Consider the following 21834-nt stretch of genomic DNA (forward strand, 5'->3'; position numbering starts at 1 on the left):
GTCCAGGCAGAAGTTTGCTGTGGGGTGGAGCCCTCATCGAGAACCTCTGCTAGGGATGTGTGGAGGGGAAATGTGGGGCTGGAGCCCCGACACAGAGTCCCCAGTGGGGCACTGCCTAGTAGAGCTGGGAGAAGAGAGCCACTGCCCTCCAGACCTCAGAATGGTAGATACACTGACAACTTGCACCATGTGCTTGGAAAAGCCATAGGCACTCAATGCCAGCCCTTGAGAACAGCCATGGGAGCTGAGCCCTGCAGAGCCACAGGGGCAGAGCTGTCCAAGGTCTTGGGAGCCCACGCATTGCATCATTGTGGCCTGGATATGAGACATGGGTTCAAAGGAAATAATTTTGGAGCTTTAAGATCTTATGATAGCCCTGCGGAGTTTCAGACTTGCGTGGAGCTTGTAGCTCCTTTGTTTTGGCTGATTTCTGCCTTTTGGAATGGGTATGTTTATCCAATGTCTGTACCCCCATTGTATCTTGGAAGTAACTAACTTGTTTTTGATTTTACAGTCTCATAGGCAAAGGGACTTGCCTTGTCTCAGATGAGACTTTGAACTGTGGACTCTTGAGTTAATGCTGAAATGAATTAAGACTTGGGGGATTGTTGAGAAGGGTTGATTGTATTTTGCAATGTAAGAAGGACACGAGATTTAGGAGGAGCCCCTTCACCTCAATTTTTTAGAATAGTTTCAATAGAATTGGTACCAGCTCTTTGTATGTATGGTAGTATTCTGTTGTGAATCCATCTGGTCTGGGTTTTGTTGTTGGTGGTGGTGGTAGGTCTTGGGTTACTTACTTAATTTTGGAACTTCATATTGGTCTGTTAAACGTTTCAATTTCTTCCTGAGTCAATCTTGGGAGGTGGTATGTTTCCAGGAATTTATTTATTTCCTTTAAATTTTCTAGTTTGTGTCCATAGAGGTGTTCATAAGAGTCTCTGAGATCTTTTGTATTTCTGGGGGATTTGTTTTAATGTCACCTTTGTCATTTCTGATTTTGTTTGGATATTCTCTCTTTTTCTTTTTTTATCTAGCTAGTGGTCTATAGACCTTGTTCATACTTTCAAAGAACCAACTTTTGGTTTTGTTGATTCTTTGCACGGGTTTTTGGATCTCAATTTTATTCAGTTCTGTTTTGACTTTAGTTATTTTCTTTCTTCTTCTAGCTTTGGGGTTTGTTCTTGTTTTTCTAGTTCTTCTAGGTGTGTTGTTAGGTCATTGATTTAAGATCTTTCTAAGTGTTAGGACTATAAATTTTCCTCAACTGTGCTTTTGTTGTACTCTAGAGATATGGTATGTTGTGCTCTGTTTTCATATATTTCAAATAATTTTTGGATTTCTGCCTTAATTTTGTTGTTTATCCAAAGTCATTCAGAAGCAAGTTCTTTAATTTCCAAGTAGTGTGGTTTTGAGAGATCTTCTTGGTAGTGGTTTCTATTTTTATTCCACTGTGGTCCAAGAGTGTGACTGGTATAGTTTTGGCCTTTTAATTACATGTCTATTAGGTCCAATTGGTCAGGTGTCAAATTTAAGTTCAGAACTTCCTCATTGGTTTTCTGCCTCAATGACCTGTCTAAGGCTGTCAGTGGGGTATTGAAGTCCCCCATTATTATTGTGTGACTGTCTAAATCTTTTCATTTCTAGAAGCACTTGCTTTATGAATCTGGGTACTCCAATGCTGGGTGCATATATGCTTAGGATAATTAAGTCTTCTTGTTGAATTGAATCCTTTATCATTATGTAATGGCCTTCTTTATCTTTTCTTAACTTTTGTTGGTTTGGTTTAAAGTCTGTTTTATCTGATATAAGAATAGAGACTCCTACTCATTTTTTTGTGTTCCATTTGTGGGATAGATCCTTCTCCAATCATTTACTTTGATACTGTTGGTGTCCTTACATGTGACATGGTTCTCTTAAGATGGACTGATGGGTCTTGTTTTTTTATAGAACTTGCCACTCTGTGCCTTTTAAGTGGGGTATTTAGACCATTTACATTCCAGGTTAATATTGATAAGTGTGGTTTTGAACCTGCTGTGGATTTGTTAGCTGGTTTCTTTGTAGTTTCTATCATGTGTTTGCTTTATAGGGTCTGGGGGCTTATACTTAAGTGTGTTTTTGTGGTGGCAGGTATCGTTCTTTTGTTTCCATGTTTAGAACTCTCAAGGATTTCTTGTAAGGTTGATCTAGTAGTAACAAATTTCTTCAGCACTTGTTTATCTCTTATCTCGCCTTCATTCAGGAACCTTAGTTTGGCAGGATATGAAATTCTTGGTTGGAATTTTTTTTCTCTAAGAATGCTAAAAATTGGCCCCCAATCTCTCCTTGCTTATAAGGTTTCTGCTGAGAAGTCCACTGTTAGTTTAATGAGGTTCCTTTTGTATATTATCTGACATTTTTCCCTAGCTGTCTTTAAGATATTTTCTTTAGTGTTGACCTTGGACAGTCTGGTGACTAATGCCTTGGTGATGTTCATTTTGTGTAGCATATTGCAGGTGTTCTCTGGATTTCTTGTATCTGGATATCTACTTCTCTAGCAAGATTAGAGAAATTTTCTCAAACTAGTCCCTCAAAAAAATGTTTTACAGGTTGTTCTCTTTTTCTCAGGAATGCCAATATTTATAGGTTTGACTGCTTTACATAATCCCATATTTCTTGAAGACTTTGTTCATTTTTTAAAATTCTTTTTTCTTTATTTCTGTCTGACTAGGCTAGTTTCAAAGACCAGTCTCCGAGCTCTGAAATTTTTTCTTCTTCTTGGTCTAGTCTATTGACAAAGCTTTCAACTGTATTTTGAAATTCCTTAAGTGAATTTTTCAATTCCAGAAGCTCTGATTGATTCATTTTTAAGATGTTCATCTTTTCCTTCATTTTCTGAATTGCTTTAGGAGTTTCTTTGAGTTTATTTTCAATCTTATCTTGGATATCATTGAGCTTTCTTGCAGTCCATGCATTGAATTCCTTATCTGTCATTTCTGAGTTTCCATTTTGGTTAGGGACAATTACTGGAGAGCTAGGGTGATCCTTTGGTGGTGTCATTACATTCAGGTTTTTCATGGTGTCAGAATTCTTGCCCTTTTTTTTTTTTTTTTAATTTAGAGATGCTCACACCTCTAATAATTTTCATGTGGGTAATATTGTTTATTTTTCTGTCTTTCCTTTAATATTCTTCTTTTATCTCCCGCCACGCCCTCCCCCCGCTTGTCCCTCCATACCCCCCCCCCCACGCCACACACACACAGAATATGACTATAGAGAATGCTGGGTAAGGTCTTTTGGCTTTGGTTCTATAGCCCTAAGCACTTTTGTTAGCAAGTTTTTTATTGGGCTGTGCAGTTTGACCTACAAGCCAGTAGATGGGGCACTTACGTGTAACAGCCAGCTATGGTCAACATTGCTCCAGAGCAGGTGCTCCAATCTCTGGCTTGAGACTAAAATACTTTGTGGGAATGCTGCCAGGTCAGCCAAGAAATGGCTGACTGTATGAGCCCAGATTGAAAATGGCACTCCATTTTTGGTCCCACGTCTGGGAAAATGCCTGTAGCATCTCCAAGTCTCTCCCCAAGTTAGCTCCAGGGCTTGGGAGAAACAAAATGTTCTCCCTTGGCCTGAGTTGCCCTGCTCTCCAGTGGAAAGTAGTCACAAAGGGAGGCCCTATGCCTTGCTCACATACCGCAGCTTCACCCACTTACTTTTAACAGCTAGATGTCATCACAGCGTCTGTTTGCTTGCATTCTCCTTCCCAGGATCTGAGGTGTTCTTCATGATTCTGGTGAACTCCCATATTTCTTCTTGAATTAAAGGTCACAAAGTTAATATTTATGCAATACCTTACTATTTCCAAGTGTCTAAGGCATGCTAAAAGCTTTAATCTACCATCTTGGGGAAAAAAGAAAACTCTTTAATTATTTCTTTGAAATTTCTCTTTACTCCTTTTCTCTATTCTTTCTGGAACTCTTACTTGTATGTTGTTGAATTTTCTATGCTGATTCTTTACTTTTCTTTAACTTTTCCTCTCCTATATTCCCTCTTTTTTTCTCTTCTATGCTCTGAGAGATTTCCTCAACTTTATATCCAATTCTGCTACTGAACTTTGAAACTTACTGTCCCCTTTTTTGAAAACCTTAATATTTCAAAAAAGAGGAATATTATTAGGTGGATCAGAACAGAATACATTTCCAGGGGGAATATTTTTCACTGGCTGCAGGTAAGATGTTACAGCTATCTAATTCATCTACTCTATAAACATTGCTCAAATTTGGAAATGCTCACCTTCTGGGAGCACACCAAAGATTGGACCTCTGCTATTGAAAGGTGTATACAGGCTGGGCACGAGGGCTCATGCCTGTAATCCCAGCACTTTGGGAGGTGGAGGTGGGTGGATCACCTGAGGTCAGGAGTTTGAGACCAGCCTGACCAACATGGCGAAAACCCGTCTCTACTAAAAATACAACAAATTAGCTGGGCTTGATGATGGGTGCCTGTAATCCCAGCAACAACTTGGGAAGCTGAGGCAAGAGAATCGCTTGAACCTGGGAGGCAGAGGTTGCAGTGAGCTGAGATCGCGCCATTGTGCTCCAAGCTGGGCAATAAGAGCAAAACTTCATCTTAAAAAAAAAAAAAAAAAGAAAAGAAAAGAAAAAAAAAGAAAGAAAAAGAAAAGAAAGATGTATGCAGATTTCAATGTTCTATGAGAAGTCAACGACAATTCTTATCTTTCTGTCCTTGTGTATAATGTGCTTTCCCCCCTTGGGCTCCTTTAAATATTTTCCTTAATAATGTTTGGTTTTTTGACAATTTGATTATGACTTCATGTGTTTTTCTTTACGTTTATGCTGCTCAGTGTATGGAACCTCTTGAATTTGTGGGTTGATAGTTTTCATCAAATTTAGAAAAAATTTGGCTGTTATTTCTTCAAACTTTTTTTTGCTTCATTGCTTCTTCCGTCTGTCTTCTTTTGTATTCCAATTACAACATTTTGGGCCATTTGATTTTGTCCTACAAGTCACTGAAGATTTCATAATTATATTTGACATTTTATCTTTGTGTGTTTCAATTTGAGTAATTCCTACTGTCTCTGCTTTGTTTTCAAGTTCACTGATTCTTCTCTTCTTTGGTGTCTAATCTACTATTAAACCTATCCAATAAAATTTTCATGTCAGATGTATTTTTCCGCTCCAGGATTGGTTCTTTTGTAAAGTTTCAGTTTTTCTATTGGTAGAATATATTGCATCTGTTCACTCATTAGGCCCTTTAAACATATGTATACACACACATATATACACACACATATATGTGTATATATATACATGTATATGTACACACATATATATGTATGTATGTATGTATACACATATATATACACATATATGTGTATATGTGTGTGTATATAGATACACATATATATACTTCTGAGTCTGTAAAATCTGTTTTTTTTTCCTGCTTATGGCTAGTATTTTTATGCTTCTTTCTATATCTAGGAATTTTAAACTTTCATATTGGACATTGGCTGGTACATTGTTATGAATACAGATTTTGTTTTTTTTGAAGAGGACTGTGTTTTGTTCTTGCAGACAATTAATTTACTCGCCAAATAAGCTTGATAATTTTGAGGCTTTAAAAAAGATGTGGTTAGGGCAGGTCTAGTCTAGCCTTTACTTTACAGCTTAAGCAGCCCTCCTCCTCCTCCTCCTCCTCCTCCTCCTCCTCCTCCTCCTCCTCCTTCTTCTCCTTCTTCTTCTTCTTTTGTTCTCCTAGTTTCTTTTTCTTTTTTTAAATTATACTTTCAGTTCTGGGGTACATGTGCAGAATGTGCAGGTTTGTTACATAGATATACATGTACCATGGTGGTTTGAAACAGCCCTTCTTCCAAAGTGTAGATTTTCTGGGGTCTCAATTGAATGCCTAGGCTAACTGAAATGTCCCTACTCTGGCATTTGAACTCCAGCATCTCTCAAGCATGTGGCCTCCAGAACCCCCTTTCTTCACGGTTCTCTAGTAGCTAGTCTCTGCCAGGCCTTACATTGTGTCATCCTTTATTAGTATTTGGCCAAAAATTTAAAGGGTCTCTAATGCAGATTTCTGGAGCTCATTCTCCACACAACTCTCTCTTCTCTAGCACCCTACCCCACAGGGTTCCAACATCTCAACTTTGATCTCTGCTTTCTCAGAGGCAATGAGACCTCTGTATTCAACTCGGTCTCCTTCTCTCTCTATGTCATAGTCTGGGATGTGCTCCCAAGGGAAAATTTAGTCAATTGTGGAGCTCACTCACCTCATGTGTTTTCCTTTTCTTAGCAATCACCATCCTATGCTCTAGTTGTCTAATACCTGAAAACAACTATTTCATATATTTTGCCCAGTTTTTTTAGTTTAGTTAGTTTGTTTTTTTACTGCCGAGAGGGCTAGTCTGAGACTAGTTACTCTGTCATAGGCAGAAGAGCAAGTTGCTTTTATGTTTTTAATCCCATCTCCACAAGAAATTAAAATAAACATTAGCCAGGTATGGTGGTGTGCACCTATAGTCCCAGCTATGCAGGAGGCTGAGGTGGGAGGATTGCTTGAGCCTGGGAAGTTGCGATTGCAGTGAGCCATGATTGCACCACTGCACTCCAGCCTGGACAACAGAGCAAGATATTTTCTCAAAAAAATTTTTTGTCTAAGAAATTTTTTTTTTTTTTGAGACAGGGTCTCACTCTGTCACCTAGGCTGAAGTACAGTGGTGTAATTTCAGCTCCCTGCAGCCTCAGCCTCCCAGGTTCAAGCAATCCTCCCACCTCAGCCTCCCAAGTAGCTGGGACCACAGGTGCATGCCACCACACCAACTAATTTTTGTGTTTTTTTGTAAAGATATGGTTTCACCATGTTGCCAAGGCTGGTCTCAAACTCCTGGGCCCAAGTGATCCACCCACCTTGGCCTCCCAAAGTGCTAGGATTATAAGCATGCGCCACCATGTCTGGCCTTTTTTCTAAGAATTTAAAAACATTCTTTAATGTTTTATTCCTTCTGCATTTTTTTTTTTCTGAGATGGAGTCTCGTGTTGTTATCCAGGCTGGAGTGCAGTGATGCGATCTTGACTCACTGCAACCTCCTCCTCCTTTGTTCAAGTGATTCTCTGCCTCAGCCTCCCAAGTAGCAGGGGTTACAGGTACACGATATCACACTCAGCTAATTGTTGTATTTTCAGTAGAAACAGGGTTTCACCATGTTGGCCAGACTGGTCTTGAACTCCTGACCTCAGGTGATCCGCCCACCTCGGCCTCCATAAGTGCTGGGATTATGGCTGTGAACCACCGCACTGGCACCTTCTGCACATTTTTTATCTCAAATTCTTTCTATTTCTTTTTTCATTACTGATTCACATTAGAGACTTCTCAAGTATCAGGCAATCCTTGGCTATCAGCTTCTATTGGATGGTAAGGCAATGTGAGGTTGATTTGAAGCTCTGCATGTGTATGCAGAACTAGTCACAGGTAAACTTTACTATAGTGTCATCTGGCAGGGTCTGATACCAGACTCTTCAAGTAATTTTCCTTGAGCTAGGAGAAATCTTCCATTCTCCCAGGGAATGGGGGTCAGAGATCTTATTTTTTAGTAATGAATAATGATCACTTGATCATTCTGTTTCAGTATCTTGTCCTTGAATTAAAATCTCTATAGTTCCATTTCTTCAGAGAGCAGATCTTTAGTTGTCTTCTAGGATTGGGGATGGATAGTAGCTTCAGTTTCGGGGCAGGTTTCTGAGGGAGAGGAAGCTGTCAAACTATATAGCATTTAAAGAAATCAATTTTCTATTTTAAAATCCATCTGTACTAACTTTGACTTTCAAGAGTAACTGATGCTTCAATTTTCTGAGCATTTCTGGGATTTCGTTGTCTGTTTCTGGATTTCCCTTACCCTGCTAGGTTTTAGTATTCTGTGTTTTTTTAAGTCAGTTACCACTCATCCATCTGCTTTTCAGCCAAAATGTTGATTGCTACGATCTTTTTTTAAATTCTCTTTCTCTTTGTGGTTAAAAAAAAAATCTACTTACTGTCGTTTTAGTGTGGTTTTAGGAGAGAGAGGCAATACATTCTATATTTTTAATCTACTGTGTTTAACTAGATGCCTGTGTTCAGGATTTTAAGTCTACAATTGTCACATAATTAGGGCTAAATATTTCTGTGGTAGCCTGGTCTCAATCCTTAGTTTATCTGCGTTGTGGTGAAGTCTTTTTATTTTCGTTTTTAAAAAACTGTGCAACAGAGCAATGACTTTGTGATTTTCTGTTAATCAAATATAATATTGATTTCTGAAATATGAGTTAATGTTTTAAATATAAGAAAAATATTACTGATACCAAAAAAGCCAAAAAGAGTTCATGGATTCTTTGAAGTTCCTCCATAGAACCAAACGTGCTGAGCATGAAGTGCATAATTAAATAATCAAATGAAGAATATATATATATATATATATATAAAATATATTTTATCTCAAAAATCTTTTACCTTTTTTTTTTTTGAGATGGAGTCTCACTCTGTCGCCCAGGCTAGAGTGCAGTGGCATGATCTTGGCTCACTGCAACTTCTGCCTCCCGGGTTCAAGCGATTCTTGAACCTCAACCTCCAGAGTAGCTGGGATTACAGGTATGCACCACCACACCCAGCTAATTTTTATATTTTTAGTAGAGATGGGATTTTGCCATGTTGGCCAGGCTGGTCTCCAACTCCTGGTTTCAAGTGATCCACCTGCCTTGGCTTCTCAAAGTGCTGGGAGTACAGGTGTGAGCTACCATGGCCTGGCCTGTCAAGCCTTTTTATAACAACATCAGTTCATTCATGATGGTGGAGCCCTCATGACCTAAATGCCTCCCCCACAGAAGGCGTTAGGGATTAAGTTTCTAATACATGAAGTTTGGAGGACATATTCAGACCATAACACTTAGTAAATTGTAAGGAAATGTTAAGAGAATACTTATCTTTCAAACCCATAAAATCCTCCTTCCTTCCCCTATTTACCTTCCTTCTTTCCATACTTGTTTACTAGTAAATATTTTCTTTAGGACTGGATTAGGCACTGTAAGAGATTAAAAACAAGAAATTGAAAATATAGTTCAGTGTTGATAGAAGATTGATAAAGTCTATTTTAGGACATGATGCTTGTGTTTGTGGTTTATCTTTAGCCTATGTCGATGTTTCAAATTAGCTGAATTCTTTTTAGAGGATGAGTTGCTTTGGCATATTGGGTCATTTACTTAGAGACAGCCTGAGAAAACTGCATAGAAATAATTGCATTTCAGAAGAAATACGGGGGCAATGTGATTAACATACAATTTGGGGTTTATGATTTTAACCAGATCTAGATCATACCTTCGGTTACCAGACTGTTTATGCTCCTGGAAGCCTGGGAAAACTTGTTTTAGCATCTGCTAGTAGTTTTGGAATTTCATGTTGTTTATCTTTTGGAAAATAATTAAACTAATTTATTTGAAACAAAAATACAGCACTAAAAAATAGTGTTAACGGTGTAGACATCACAGAGATTTACCTGAAACAAACTTGGGGAGGGGAAGCAGTGTGTAGTTTTTCTACTCACTAGCCCAGAGCTCAGGAAACATTTCACTCTGTTGTACCCATCCAGGAAAGCAAAAGTGAGTGTGTGCTTTGGTACTTAATGAAATGAAATGTACTTTGTTAAGGTACACATTTCTTCATTAATGGATGTGGTTGGAAAGGTTAGGGGAGGATACTGTTGTTACTTTGCTGAGGTTTTGTCAAAGGGCAATAGACTACTTGTGATCCAGCAAAAACTGAGATTGCATTAGAAATCAAGTGTAGACCAGATTCTCTGAGTTTTAACAATGAATGAAAGTGCTATATTTTTGTAATGTCTGCATTTAAAATTGTATAATCTATTTAAGAACTTCATATGGCAATAAGCTTACCTTGGGGATTTGTATTAGTTATCTACTCCTGCATAATGCACTACCCGAAAATCTAAATTTAAGCTACTAACAGCTTAAACAAAAATCATTTATTATCTCACAGCTTCTTTGGGTCAGGAGTCCAGGTACAGCTTATCTGGGTGCCTCAGTCTCAAGATTTCTCATAGGCTGCAAACAAGGTGTTAGGTGGGACTACAGTCTCGTCTGAAGCCTTGACTGGGGGATGATATGCTTCCAAGCTCACTGTCATGGCTGTTGGCAGGCCTCAGCTTTTCACTGGTTGTTCACTAAAGACTATGATTTGTTGTCATGTAGGCCTCTTTCATAGGATAGCTTACAACATGGCAGCTAACTTCCTTAGAATGTGTGTGTGTGTGTGTGTGTGTGTGTGTGTGTGTGTATGTGTGTGTGACAGAGAGAGAGAGAGAGAAAGAAAAACACAAAATAGAAGCCACAGTCTATGAAACCTAATCCTGGAAGTGACATTTCATCACTGTCGGTACTCTGTTTGTTAGAAGTTGAGTCAGTAGGTCCAGCTCACACTCAAGGGCAGAGGATTATACAAGGCTATGAATACCAGGAAATGGGGACCATTAGGGACCATCTTTGTTTTCCCCATACCCACTCATCTTAAAGGCAGCTTACCATTAAAAACCATCTTAAAAGCTGCCTATCATGATTTTGTGGGACTCAATGTTAAATAAAAATGCAGAGCTCTTTGTTCAAAGGATATTAATATTTTCAAGATGATGATAGCAGTGAATTAAACCAAGTCTGGGGCTCTTTTAAGTGTGGGTCCTGCTGATTGTCCAGGTCACATGACTATGAAGTTGGCCCTGCTGCCTACCATAGGTCTAACTTTCCATCCTGGTCACTCACTTCGTTAAGCCAGACTGTAAACCACCTGGGGCCACAAATTTTTTTCTGACTTATGAGGAGGAGATGAAAAAAATCTCTTTCAATAATGATCTTCCAAACTTAAAATAATTTGAATGCTGAAAAGATACAGGTGAAAATGAATACAGCTAGGATTCTGCATGTATTTTAGTAAGTGTTATGAAATTTAAAGAAAGAATATCAGTTTGAGGTTAAATGAATTTTGAATTGCAACTTGGGAAAAAGAGGAGCAAACAGTTGAGATAAAACATGCAAATATTAGTTTAAGAACTAATTACAAGGGTTGAAATGATTTATCAGTTAGGGCCTGGAATGAAATGGCATACTCAAAGTGTATAATTTGAGATGAGTTGTAAAAAGGAGCTATAGTTATCCCCTGGCATCTTTAAGGGATTGGTTCCAGGACCCTGTCAGATACCAAAATCCACAGATGCTCAAGTCCCTTATATAAGATGGCATAGTATTTGCATACAGCCTACACATTGTCCCATAGACTTTATTTATTTATTATCATTATTATTTTTTGAGACAGAGTCTTGCTCTGTTGCCCTGGCTGGAGTGCATGGCATGATCTCAACGCACTGCAACCTCTGCCTCCCGGGTTCAAGCAATTCTCCTGAGTAGCTGGGACTACAGATATGCACCACCATGCCCAGCTGATTTTTGTATTTTTGGTAGAGATGGGGTTTCACTGTGTTGGCCAGGGTCGTCTCAAACTCCTGATCTCAGGTAATCCACCCTCCTTGCCCTCCCAAAATGCTGGGATTACAGGCATGAGTCACTGGGCCCAGCCTGTCCCATATACTTTAAATCATCTCCAGATTACAGTAAGTTTTATAATACCCAATACAATGTAAATACCCCATAAATAGTTGTTATACTGTATTGTCTAGGGAATATGGACGAGAAAAGGAAGTCTGTTCATGTTCAGTACATATGCAACTGTCCACTTTTTGGAATATTTTTGATACATATTTGGTTGAATCATGGATGTAGAATACCTGGATATGGAGGGCTGACTGTATTTACAAAGCTGTGGCTGGGGTACAAGGAACCTACAAAGAATACAGCAATAATCTGGTTCTCATAATAATGGGACTGCTACCATCTCTACAATTGAATGATGTGGTGGGGGTGGAGAGAGGGACATGAAGAAGCTGGTACTGGAATGTGGACACACAGCAGGCTGTGTGGGAGGACTTGCTGACAGGAACTGTAATCCATGGTGGACAAAGGCAGCTCTTCCTGGGATGTCTTAGAAGGGTAGAATTTAGGAAAATATAGATGGTGCCTGACTTACAATGACTCGGCTTAAGACGTTTTTGACTTCATGATGGCACAAAAGCAATACACATCGAGTAGAAATAATACTTTGACTGTTAAATTTTGATATTTTCCTAAGCTAGCAACATACTCACTCTATCATGATGTTGGAGGTGACAGTAAGCTGCTGCTTTCAGTCAGCTACTTGACCACCACCATTAACAACTAATATTGTACTCTACTGTGTGCCATGTTCCATAAATTATGTGAGATATTCAACACTTTATTATAAAACAGGCTTTGAGTTAGATGATTTTGCCCAACTGTAGGCTAATGGAAGTGTTCTGAGTAGTTACAGTAGGCTATGATGTTGGATAGGTTAGGTGTAAGTGCATTTTTGACTTACAATATGTTCAACTTAATGATGGGTTTATGGAGACATAACCCCATTCTAAGTGTGAGAGCATCTGTATCCAGATCTCACTGTCTTTTTTTCCTTCAAATATCCTGCTGAACACAAGCAAGGGTGGACAATGGGTAAGTACCAAACAAAAGATTTCCAGCAGTGATAGATACCAAAAGAGGACTGCAGTGGAACAGTCTAATAAAGTGGACGTAAGTATCTCATCTGCCTATTTATAATGCTTTTGTATGGGTTTAGACAGGTCTAGGTGGAGGGAGTTGCTTAGTAGTTTCTTTTGCAGCTAACATATATTTATAAACAAAATCACCTTCTAATAAACATAGATTCTATTTTTTGTATTTAAAATGTTTTAATTATACTTTTTGGTGATATACATTTCTATGGTTAAGAATTTGAAATGCAAACACTATCTCTTCAATTCCTATGCCTCAGTCCCTGAGTTTCCCAGTCACTGGTATTAGTTTTGAATATACCCTTCTTGAGATATTATATACTCAATAAAGCAAATATATTAATAAGCCATTTTCATCTTTAAATGGATACTATACATATTTTTCTGTACCTTACTTTTTTCACTTAACAATATATCTTTGAGGTTACTTTATGTCAATACACAGAATCCTTCCTCTTTCTTTCTTCCTTCCTCTCAGTAATGTATTCATTTAGTAGCTATATGCAAGGTATTGTCCTAGGTGATGTGGTAGATCTCATATTTTTTTTCAGCTGCATAACGTTATATCATATGAATGCACCATAATATATTTACTAGTCCCTATTGGTGGACATTTAGGTTATTTCTAACCTCTTGATATTACTAATGATACTTCCTTGATTAATCTTGGTCATCCATCATTTTGCAAATAAATGAGTATATCTGGAGGGTAAATTCCAAAAGTGAAGTTGTGGGGTCAGAAGGTAAGTATATTTATAATTGTGATAGATACTGTTACATTACATTTCATAGAGGTTATGCCCACTACATTCCCAGAAGTAATGTATCTTGCCTGTCAAAGTTATCAATTTTTTAATCTTTACCAATGTGGTAGGTGAAAAATTATCTCAGAGTTGTTTTGCTTTTATTTTATTATGAGAGAGACTACTTTTTCAGCAGCATAAGAACCATTTTTACTTTTTAATAAACCAACCGGGTATGGTGGCTCATGTCTGTAATCCCAGCACTTTTGAAGTCGGAGGTGGGTGGACTGCTTGAGCTCAGGGATTTGAGATGAGCCTGGCCAACATGGCAAAACCCTGTCTCTGCACAAAAAAATACAAAAATTAGCCGAGTGTGGTGGCACGCACCTGTAGTCTCAGCAACTCAGGAGACTAAGGTGGGGAAGATCACCTGAGCCCAGAAAAGTTGAGGCTCCAGTAAGCCCAGATTGCACCACTGCACTCAAGACTGGATGACAGAGTGAGACCCTGTCTCAAAACAAAAAAACCAAAAACCAAAACCCCAAAACTGAAAAACACCACAACCCAAAAAACCCAAAAACAACAACAAAAAACCATCTCTTCATAAAATTTGCCTATTTTTCTAAAGGGCTCTTGAGCTTTTTCTTATTAATTTATGAAAGATAGGTATAAATACAGAAATATCAGTCATTTTTCAGTGCCATGAGTTGCAATATTTTTCCCAAAGTGTTTCTGTTTATGATGGTTTTAATGTGCAGATATTTTAGCTTTTTTAAGTGGTTGAATTTATAAATCTTTTATTTATGGTTTCTGGGTTTGTGCCATATTTAGAAAAACTTTCTGAAACACTGATTCATCTTTGTGTTCCTGGAATAAATCACATTTGATTATGGTGTGTTGTTCCTTAATTGTGCTACTGAGTTTTCTTTGCTAATATAATGTTTAGCATTTCTTCCTACAAATTGGTATTATTCATTATTTAGCTCTTTCTTCTCTACTGTTTGAAACAAAAGAGATGTTTTTGTTACTAGTCTATGTATGCTATGTCTCCTGTTTTTGACAAGTGGTTTCAGTTTCATACTTCAGTGTGTGTCTGTGATGGTTAATTTTATGTGTTAACTTTACTGGGCCATGATGTGTTCAGATATTTGATCAAACATTATTTTGGGTGTTATTGCGAGTGTGTTTTCGGATGAGATTAACATTTAAATAGGTAGACTAAGTATAAAGTAGAATGCCCTCCCCAATGTGGGTGGGCCTCATCAAATCAGTTGAAGGCCTTAATAAAACAAAAGGGCTGATTGTTCTTGAGTAAGAGAGAAGTCTTCCTGCCTGACTGCCTTTGGACTTCAAGTGAAACATTAGTTATTCCTAGGTTTTGAGGTTGCCAGTGTTTAGATAGGAACTACACTATTAGATCTCCTGGTTCTCAAGTCTTTGGACTCAGACTGGAACTACCGTTAATTCTCCTGAATTTCCAGCTTGCTCGATTCACCCTGCAGATCTTGGGACTTGTCTGCCTCCATAATTGCATGAGCTAATTCCTCCTTATTATATGCCTCTTTGTATGTGTGTATGTGTGTTTGTGTGTGTATATATAATCAGAGACAATAGATTATAGATAAAATATTAAAATATATACTATATAAATATATATCACATTAATATATAGGAACATAAGATACTATGCATGTTTTATATATTCATATATATACACACATATATACATCACCTATTGGTTCTCTTTCTCTGGAGAACCCTGACTAGTATAGTGTCTTTCACCTAGGAGAAATGTACATTGCTGATTAATTCTGAGATTTTTACCAACAGACCTCCTCTCTCTGTTTTCTCTTGACTTTATTTTTTCTTCTCTGGTTTTGGCCTCTCTTCCAAATATATTGTGGCTTGGATATCAGCTGTCTCTAGTCTCATCAAAGATGAACCAGACATTTTTTTCTTTCATGTTATTTTGGTTTCTTTCACATTATCTTGTTTTTAAGTGATTGTGTTCTGCAAGGAGAAGAGGGAATTTCCTATGGTATTCTTTGTTCTGTAAACCACAAGTTTAGGTCTTGTTAAACTGACCATGTCATTATTCTGCTTATCCCCTTCTTAGGTTTGTTATTAGTGCTTTACAAAGAAGGAGGAAAATTTGGAACACTGAGTAATTTGGAAAGGAAGAAATAAGAAATAGGATGGGGATGAAAGGAGATGACTTGAGGCCATAGGAGCAAAACAATTGCTGGAAAATTACCAGTGCAATATTTAGAGGAATTTTAAGTATGACAATATCCACCATGCTATTTGAATTTGTATGAAAATCCTTTCTGAGACACATCCCCTCTCTCAATTCTCAGTAAATTCTTCTGGAAGTATGAATTTTTTTTTTTTTTGAGATGGAATTTCACTCTTGTTGTCCAGTCTGGAGTATAATGGCATGATCTCGGCTCACTGCAATCTCCGCCTCCCGGGGTTAAGAGATTCTCCTGCCTCAGCCTCCTGAGTAGCTGGGATTACAGGTGCTCACCACCACACCCGGCTAATTTTTATATCTTTAGTAGAGATGGGGTTTCACCATATTGGCCAGGTTGGTCTTGAACTCCTGACTTCAGGTGATCCGCCTGCCTTGGCCTCCCAAAGTGCTGGGTTTACAGGCGGGAGCCACTGCACCGGGCTGGAAGTATGAAAAATTTTATGAACAAATTCTCTCTCTTTCTCTCTGAATATGCATTTTGAATTGAGGGAAAGGCTGAATATCATGCCTGGGACTTCTTGGTGTAAAACAGAAATAGATTATGCAGAAACAAACTTCAAAGCAGAGGTGCCAATGAAAAAACCTCCTCGTAGTAGATATTCAAAAAGATTGAGACAGGTTAGGAGCTCTCAAAATGTGGAATAGCCATTCTAGCTAATCACATCTAGTTGAAAAGGGTTTGAGAGACTTGAAGACGATAACTTTTTTCTAAACTGATAATATGCATTTCTTTTTACCATTTATGTATACTTTAGGGTAGATGCCTTTGGGGGCATAGAATCATAAATAAATCCCCTGTATCAGAAGAACTCATAGAAGTAACCCAAGTTTAGAAAAGAACAATGGTTTGATATGTTCACCTCCTTTCTACTCCTATTTAGTCAGCAGACCACTCACAGAAATGTGTCCCTCCATGGTGTCCCTATGTGTGCATGATGTAGGGGAATATCTGTATGTATGTAAAAGCACCAAACTTGGTCCCATGTGTCTCAAAGCTTTTATATAGCATGAGAGCATTTAAAAAACAGTATTTGGGGTGGCTGAACAGGGTTTGAAAAACCTTTCTCTTTCTACTCCTACCTTCCCATCTTTCAGTCACCAAAAAAGATATTTTTGGAGATGGTTTAATGATGAAAACAGTTCAAAAATTATTTGGGAAGAAGAGAGATAAATCCTGTGCATTCATTATGATTGGTGTAAAAATTGTATTTGAATGGAAAAATAGACAAATGAAATTTCTTTCAGTACTGGGGCACTAGATGATTTCTGTCTTAAAAATTTCTGTGTATTCTTGATTTAAAGGTTACTTCCAAATTTTGATTTAATATGTATTTTTTTCTTAAAAACAGTGACTATGATGTTTCTTTCTTTCTTTTTTTTCTTTTCTTTTTTTTTTTTTGATATGGAGTCTCGCTCTGTCGCCCAGGCTGGAGTGCAGTGGCGCTATCTGGGCTCACGGCAAGCTCCGCCTCCCGGGTTTACGCCATTCTCCCGCCTCAGCCTCCCGAGTAGCTGGGACTAGAGGATGTTTCTTTCTTAAAAAGATGATTTTCTTTCTTAAAAATTTCTGTGTATTCTAAATTTTAAGGTTACTAACAAAATTATATATATGTGTGTATATATATATTATATATGTATTTTTTTTTTTGAGCCAGAGTCTTGCTCTATTGCCCAGGCTGGAGTACAGTGGCATGATGTTAACTTACTGCAAATTCCGCCTCCCGGGTTCAAGTGATTCTCCTGCCTCAGCCTCCTGAGTAGCTGGGATTACAGGTGCATGCCACCACCCCTGGCTAATTTTTGTATTTTTAGTAGAGACAGGATTTCATCATGTTGGCCAGGCTGGTCTTGAACTCCTGACCTTAGGTGATCTACCTGCCTTGGCCTCCCAAAGTGCTGGGATCACAGGAGTGAGCCACCATGTGCAGCCATATTTTTTTTTCTTAAAAACAGTGACTATGATGTACACATGTGTAGACTGTGGAGTGCTGACTTTCCAGAAACTTGATAGTCTTCTTTATTTGATCTCTACTGTACACTAGATGAGTTTTTATTTCTCTGTCATGGTTTTACCTTAATATATTTATGTGTGTGAGACATATATTTGCATATTCCTATATGTTAACTTAATGAACTAGGAAAAATGTTCTAGTTAAATATTTGTAGAATTTTAAATTCAAATGTACCCTTTTCTTTGTGGAGAAATCTATTTTCTTCTTAATTTAAGAATCAAGATTGATAGCCTTTTATATCTGACAAAATAAACAGCTACTCTCTTGGTGAAAAACAGCATCCAATTTATAGTATAAAATTACATTACATATCTGTGGTATGCAAATATTTAAAAGAATAAAATTTTAATTATTCAGGATAAATATTAGGTGGGAAGTTAATGTTTGAGCTTATCCAGTGTTTAAGCCAAGATTACTTTAGTGGCAAATAACAAATTCACAGAGGCAAGATTTAGCAAGGAGAGGAAATTTATTATAAGGATGCAGGGATATTTCTCAAAACTCAAGGGCAAGGATATTGTCCAGAACATTCTCAGGCCTCGAACCAAGTATTGGAAAGTCATTAGAACTACAGAGAGCTGGATCCTGTGTCTCTCTGGAGACATCTGAACTCTTTCTCTGCCTGTCGTCTGTTTTATTTTTGTCTGTAGACAGGTCTGTCCTAGTTCTTTTGCAGATGACAACCTTAAAGCACTTCATTTTACATCCTTGGCTCAAGTGAACATCTCAGACTGATAAATGTATCAACATTTCAAATCTAAATTCCTAGAATAAAGGATTTGATGGACCCATACTGAGATGAGTTTCCAACCCCGGGTCAATCACACATGAGGAGTGTATGAGGTCATATATTACTAATAAAGTTGCTGAAGGTCTGTATTTGAAGAAGAAAGTGCTCAAAGAGAACTGATATTCCCTCTTTTTTTTTTTTTTTTTCCAGACAGAGTCTCGCTCTGTGGCCAAGGCTAGAGTGCCGTGGCACGATCTTGGCTCACTGCAACCTCTGCCTCCCAGATTCAAACGATTCTCTCACCTCAGCCTCACCAGTACCTGGGCCTACAGGCACGTGCCACCATACTTAGCTAATTTTTGTATGTTTAGTAGAGATGGAGTTTCACCATGTTGACCAGGCTGGTCTCAAACTTCTGACCTCAAGTGATCTGCCTGCCTCAGACTCCCAAAGTGCTGGCATTACAGGTGTGAGCCACGGTGCCCAACCTGATCACTCCCTCTTATGTGCCTTCCATGTATCTACTAAATATGTCTATCATAGCACCTGCTAACACTTTGTTGCATTTGGTTTTTTCTTTGCATGTGGAGGACAGGGACAGCTTGCTTAGTGTCCCTATCACTAGCAGACATGAAATTAGGAAGTAATAATAATTAACATCTATTTAGCACTTATTTGTGTATCAGGCATTAAACATTTCTTTTTCTTTTACTAATTTATTTAATTTTCTCAGCAACTCTATACAAGGAACAATCTTAATGTTCTTCTTTAGAAATGATTAGATGAAAAATAGCATTGACAATGAGTCTTAGAAGTAACATATCTGCTATAGTATGAATATTTATCCCCTCCAAAACTCATGTTAAAATTTATCTTCAATGGGGCAGGATTGAGAGGTCAGGCCAATAAGAGGTGATTGAGTCATGAGGGATTCATGAATTAATGGGTTAATTGATTAATGGGCTATCATGGAGGTGGGACTGGTGGCTTTATAAGAAGAGGAAGAGAGAACTGAGCTGGAATGTCATGTGATGCCTTGCAACACCTTGCGACTCTGCAGGGAGTCCCCACCAGGAAGAAATTCTACACCAGATGTGCTCTCTCAACCTTGGACTTCTCAGCTTCCATAACTGTGGGAAAGAAATTCCTCTTCTCTATAAATCATATTGTATTTAGAATACCAGTTTCAGGCATTCTGTTATAAGCAACAAAAAATGGGCTAACAAGGCCGGGCGCGGTGGCTCAAGCCTGTAATCCCAGCACTTTGGGAGGCCGAGACGGGCGGATCACGAGGTCAGGAGATCGAGACCATGCTGGTTAACACGGTGAAACCCCGTCTCTACTAAAAAATACAAAAAATTAGCTGGGTGAGGTGGCGGGCGCCTGTAGTCCCAGCTACTCGGGAGGCTGAGGCAGGAGAATGGTGTGAACCCGGGAGGCGGAGCTTGCAATGAGCTGAGATCCGGCCACTGCACTCCAGCCTGGGTGACAGCGCGAGACTCCGTCTCAAAAAAAAAAAAAAAAAAAAAAAAAAAAATGGGCTAACAAAATATCACTGACTGAAAGGCTGTAAAATTTTTGGTCTACTGCAGTATTGTTTATTCAAAGAGCTTATACTTTTTTTTTTTTTTACCACTTGGTGTCAGAGTTGTACTATTTGAATATATTAGTGCACTTGGGAAATCTTGTGGAAATTATCTGTGAGCTTTTAAGCATTTACTCTTTTTTTTAAAGAATTTCTTAGTACATAACTACCTTTCACATGACATCACTAAGGAGAGCAAATGTTCTTTTAGTCTTCCTCTGATATTTTTAGGTTACATTGTATTTGCTGCCACATTGGAAGGGAAGATTACCACTGTGAGAAATGCACACAGAATTTATGAGAGAATTCTTGGAGGCTCAAACAATGTTTTCTCATTTTTGCATAAGATAGGAATAAGTCTGTCTCTCAGATTAATCCTCTATGTAAGAACCAATTAAATACTTCTCCCTCTAAATGACATCTAGGAGGATTTACCTCTCACAGGATGACAGCCTGATTTCTGATTGATGGATCAGAGAACCAGGATAAATACTGGATAAATGGATCAAGTATTTCAAATACAAAAACAGTGCTAAATGACTATTAAGATAAATCACTTATTAATTTATTCAACAAAGACATATTGATCTTCTGTAACGTGCTGGGCCCTGGTTTGGGAAGATTCCTGATTCCCATGGTATTAGCCAACTTTTCTTCCCAGCCCACCTTTGGTGTCTGTCTATTCCAGTATTCCTCACATATCCTGAGTTTGACAAACATGAAAAAGTTTATATACCTGTTATTAAAAGGTTTATATACCTGTTATAAAAAGAGAGACTCAGCCCAGACCAGTTTTATAACAGGTAATTACCTGTTATAAAAAGAGAGACTATTGCAGGAAAAAGAATCGTCTTGGTGCGTGGAATATTCAAGGTATTCTCTTTTAAACAAGTGGTAAAACATACATAAACATAAAATTTGCCACTTTCATTAATCGTCAGAGTGTTATTAAGAATTTGCCTGTTGGACCCTGGCACGGTGGCTCATGCCTGCAATCCCAGCACTTTGGGAGGCCAAGATGGGTGGATCATGATGTCAGGAGTTCAAGACCAGCCTGGCCAGTATGGTCAAACCCTGTCTCTATTAAAAATACAAAAATTAGCTGGGTGCAGTGGCAGGCACCTGTAATCCCAGCTCCTCAGAAGGCTGAGGCAGGAAAATTACTTGAACCCGGGAGGCAGAGGTTGTAGTGAGCTGAGATTGCGCCATTGCACTCCAGCCTGGGCAACTACAGCAAAACTACGTCTCAAAAAAAAAAAAAAAAAAAAAAAGAATTTGCCTATTGGTATCAAGGTTTTGCAATGACATTTTAATGAAAGTGGGGTTATAAGAATATGATTAGGCCAGGCGCAGTGGCTTACTCCTATAGCACTTTGGGAGGCTGAGGCGGGCAGATCACTTGAGTCCAGGAGTTTGAGAACAGCCTGGGCAACATAGTGAGACCTCATCTCTACAAAAAATACAAAAATTAGCCGGGCATAGTGCACACACCTGTGGTCCCAGCTACTTGGGAGGCTGAGGTGGGAGGATCATTTGAACTTGGGAGATATAGGTTGCAGTGATCCATGATTGTGCCTCCAGCCTGGGTGACAAAGTGAGACCCTGTCTCCAAAAAAAAAAAAAAAAAAAGATTAATTAGGCACATTAAACATGAACCTAAAAGCAACTATGAATAATTAAGGAGTTAGTTTAAAAAAAAAAAAACTAAACAGAAGTGGAAGATTTGCATAATTACTTTGAAACTGGAGATATCAAGGCTGTATACTATGCTATTTTTTCTTTTTAAAAATTTTAATTTGGCTGGGCGCCGTGGCTCACGCCTGTAATCCCA

This window comes from Macaca mulatta, chromosome 4, assembly GCF_049350105.2.
Source record: "Macaca mulatta isolate MMU2019108-1 chromosome 4, T2T-MMU8v2.0, whole genome shotgun sequence".
NCBI classification, from domain to species: Eukaryota; Metazoa; Chordata; class Mammalia; order Primates; family Cercopithecidae; genus Macaca; species Macaca mulatta.